This window comes from Nansenia antarctica (assembly GCF_963989245.1).
Source record: "Nansenia antarctica genome assembly, chromosome: 1".
NCBI classification, from domain to species: Eukaryota; Metazoa; Chordata; class Actinopteri; order Argentiniformes; family Microstomatidae; genus Nansenia; species Nansenia antarctica.
Genome location: NC_137674.1, coordinates 33,666,099 through 33,670,891, shown reverse-complemented (window position 1 = coordinate 33,670,891; position 4,793 = coordinate 33,666,099).

Here is a 4,793-nt window from a genome sequence, read left to right as displayed (position 1 = left end):
TCCCCTGCTCTTATATTCACGTACACAGACTGACTAGTTGAAAGCAAAGGATTTAAGTTGGTGTGGAAATAAAATAAAGCCCAGTCTTGCCATTAGGCAAGTGGTAGTAAATATTTTCATAGGCGAAAGACTTAAATTGGTGTGGAAATTAAATAAAGCCCAGTCTTGCCATTAGGCAAGTGGTAGTAAATATTTTCATAGGCAAAGGATTTAAGTTGGTGTGGAAATAAAATAAAGCCCAATCTTGCCATTAGGCAAGTGGTAGTAAATATTTTCATAGGCGAAAGACTTAAATTGGTGTGGAAATAAAATAAAGCCCAGTCTTGCCATTAGGCAAGTGGTAGTAAATATTTTCATAGGCAAAGGATTTAAGTTGGTGTGGAAATAAAATAAAGCCCAGTCTTGCCATTAGGCAAGTGGTAGTAAATATTTTCATAGGCAAAGGATTTAAGTTGGTGTGGAAATAAAATAAAGCCCAGTCTTGCCATTAAGCAAGTGGTAGTAAATATTTTCATAGGCGAAAGACTTAAATTGGTGTGGAAATTTAAAAAAGCCCAGTCTTGCCATTAGGCAAGTGGTAGTAAATATTTTCATAGGCAAAGGATTTAAGTTGGTGTGAAGATGGGAAACAATCAGTCTCTCCGAGGTGGAGAAGGTTGCGCTAGAGAGCGCAAACAATGTTTTACCTTTTCTTTTTAGTGTTTTCCCCTGCTTTTATATTCATTCTATGCATGTCTATGTTTTTATATATGTTTTTATATTCACTTTATGTTCTTATTCCTGTTGTAAAGCACTTTGAGCTGCATTTCTTGTATGAAAGGTGCTATATAAATAAAGCTTTACTTACTTACTTACTTACATATGCAATTAGGACATGCTATTTCAGAGGGATGATTGTTCAGAGTGACTTAACACTTAATCAGCCATGAGGGGTCATTTGACATGTGACCTGTGAGGATTGTTTTTTTTTTTATATCTTTGCACTCGATCAAATTTCAGGACCATCCTTTCATGACTTTTCCTAGATATGTGTGTTCTACCACCCAGTATCCTTACATTTTCAAAATCACACCAGGATAAGCTAGTATAAAGCTATTTTGCAGTTTTTCTGTGTAGGAAGCATGCTAATTTACAAGCGGCCAACTAGTGGTTGTTGTGTGTAAATAGCAGCGTAGCATTGTAAAGAAGGGGTAATTTGAAAAAGGCACAGCTGTTTTAAATAATTTCTCATCCATTGCAATACTTCTTGAGAATTCGATCTTTGAGTTATTTATGGAAACAAAGGAAAACTGAGAATAAAGACCACTGAGAAGATGTAAGAGAAATTACATGGTGTTGCCTGGACAATTCTGCTATCTTCCTCTGGCAGCATTTGTAATAATGGTACTTTAAATCATTGATCTTTTTATGATTTTTTACTCTGGTTCCCAGATTCTGGTGGGAATCTGTCTGTTTGCTCTATTTGCTCTGTCTATTTGGTAGAGCATTGTGCTAACAATGCTTAAGGTTGTGGGTTTGATTCCCACTGGGACCATATATAGTCACAAACACTTTATTAGGAACACTATAGTAATACTGGGTAGTAGGGCCTCTCTTTGCTCTCAAAACAGCCTCAATTCTTCGTGGCATTGATTCCACAAGATGTTGGAAACATTCCTTTGAGATTTTTCAGGTGTATTTTCAAGCTGTGAATCTTTACAATCAACTTGTCAGTCAGTTGTTGGAAATTGATATTTTCTCCTCTAGCCATAGGGTCTAGACCAGGGGTGCCCACACTTTTTTGAACCAAGATCTACTTTTCAAGTAGCCAGTCTGCCAAGATCTACCAGTCTAGTTTCAACATCGCAAACGTACACGCACGTACTACACACACACACACACACACACACACACACACACACACACACACACACACACACACACACACACACACAGTTCCCAGCCTGCATAGTAAACTCACAATACACTTTCTCTCTCTCTGTCACACAGCCACACAGGAGAAGACCATCACAAACCCTCCCTCTTTGCTATTCACACACACACACACACACACACACACACACACACACACACACACACACACACACACACACACACACACACTCACTCACTCACTCACTCACTGACAGCCAGTCTGCAGTACCATAGCCAACTACTGATCCAACAAACTGAAAAGTAAACCAGATACAAAACAGGTAGTTCCCTAGTTTGAAAGGAGGAAATAAATGCATTTCTCTACCTTAGTGGGAGACCTGGCACTGGGAGGAGGCAGCTAGTTTCTAGTAGTCAGGGCTGTAGGAGCTGGTTGCAAGGTGTCATCAGCCACTGTGGATCTGTCATCGAAAAGGCAATCTGCAGCCTCGAGAAACGCTTTTTTCACAATTTGCCGTCTTTGAATGACTTCTTGTGTTTAACAAGAACGTGACTGACGCGATAAGAAGCTATCGTTACAGCCGTACGTTTTCGCTCTTTTGCCACATTTCCCTTCTTTGAAATGGCCATCGTAGATCTGCAGATCAGACAGACACACTTCCAATATCACATCGTGTAAAAAAGTCCTCCCCCCATTCTGGATGGAAGTTGTACGTTATTGGTTTCTTACTTGGTCCAGCTTCCCCACTCATTTGTATACCCCTTCTTTAGTATTATATAGTAAATAGTAGAAATTGGAAGGCTAACTAGTTAATTAGTCTCGCCGGTATTTTGTAGTTGGCGCTGTTGACTGCGCATGCGTGGTGAACCTGTGTTAGGTGAAAAGATCAGATCTCAGACTGGCTTACCTGTACGTCAATCAAGTGGCAAAAGCCATAGTGAGGATGGATGATAGGTGAGCTTTTTTTTTTTTTCTCTCTCCTTTTGGGTTTTATTCAATGCCATGCGATCTACCCATACTACCTTTGCGATCGACCGGTCGATCGCGATCGACGTATTGGGCACCCCTGGTCTAGACACAGGGTCAGCCATATTCGGCGTCTCTGGAGCAATTAGGGGTTAATAATAATAATAATAATAATAATAACTTATATAGCGCCTTTCAAAAAGCCCAAGGACGCTTTACAGGGGAATGATCGGACAGACAAAACAGAAAACAAACAAAGCAAAACTGAAACAATGACTAGGGGCCAAAGGCCTTGGAGAACAGATGAGTTTTGAGGGCTAGTTTGAAGGAGTCCGGGGTGGAGGCGTTGCGGATCACTGTGGGGAGGGAGTTCCAGAGGGTAGTTCCAGAGGCCACGCTGAAGGCTCTGTCCCCAAAGGTCCGTAGGTTGGTCTGCGGTTGGTGGATAGCAGGCCCATCTCTGCGGACCGCAGGTTCCGGGAAGGGGTATGCTGGGAGAGGAGGTCAGTTAGGTACTGGGGGGCGCAGGCGTGGAGGGATTTGTAGGTGAGAAGGAGGATTTTGTATGTGATGCGGGACTTGACCGGGAGCCAGTGGAGGTGAATGAGGGTGGGGGTGATGTGCTGCCAGGGCTTGGTGTGGGTGAGGACCCTGGCAGCTGAATTCTGCACGTACTGGAGCCTGTCCAGGGCTTTGTTGGGAACCCCGAACAGGACTCCATTACAATAGTCCAGACGGGAGGTGACGAAGGCGTGGATGAGGGTTTCGGCAACGGAGTCAGTGAGGGAGGGTGGTAATCTGCCGATGTTTTTGAGGTGGAAAAATGCGGATTTAGTGATGGATTTTATGTGGGAGTGGAAGGAGAGGGTGGATTCCAGGATGACGCCCAGGTTTCGGACTTCGGAGGATGGGGAGATGGAGCAGCCATCAACCTCGAGGATGAAGTCCCCAATCTTCCGGAGCAGCGCCTTGGATGCCACAACCATGAGCTCTGTTTTCTTGGTGTTGAGTTTGAGAAGGTTAGATGTCATCCAGGTTTTTATTTCAAGCAGGTAGTTGATGAGGGACTGGGGGGCGGGCGGAGAGGATGGGGTGGAGCTAAGGTAGATTTGGGTATCGTCGGTGTAGCAGTGGTAGTTAAGGCCGTGACGACGGAGGATCTGGCCGAGGATGGAGGATGGTGTGGGAGACAGTGTCGAAGGCAGCAGAGAGGTCCAGGAGGATGAGGATACTGAAACGGCCCGAGTCAGCCGCAATGAGGAGATCATTGGTGATTTTAATGAGGGCAGTTTCCGTGCTGTGGTGGGATCTGAAGCCGGATTGTAGGGGCTCATAGAGCTCATGGTTGGACATATACTGATGGATTTTATCGGTGGCTGCTCTTTCCAGGGTTTTACTCAGGAAGGGAAGGTTGGAGATCGGCCGGTGGTTGTGGAGGTCATCAGGGTCCAGACCAGGTTTCTTGAGGATGGGGGTGACTGAGGCAGTTTTGAAGCTGTTGGGGACTATGCCAGATAGCAGGGAGGTATTAATAATATCCACCATGTAGGGGCAGAGGGTTAAGTGCCTTGCTCAAGGGCACATGCAAGCTCCCTCCTGAGGCGGGGATGGAACCAGCGACCTTCCGATTGCTTTGTGACATGGTGTGGCATTCAAGAAATGATTGATTGGTATTAACGGGCCCAAAGTGTGCTAAGAAAACATTTCCCACACCATCACCCCACCTGAATGAATGAGAAGGTGTACAGGTGTTCGGTAAGTGTATACTGAAAATGTATGCACTCACTGCTTTGGATAAAAGCATCAGCTAAATGGCATATATAGCACATATTTTGTACTAAAGCATAGTATTTCAATGATACAGTATGTGCTCAAGGCTAATCTAAAGACTGCTAATTCTATAACTGTTATTCAGTTCAGTAACTCCAATTTGAGTGCAACAACAACAACAACA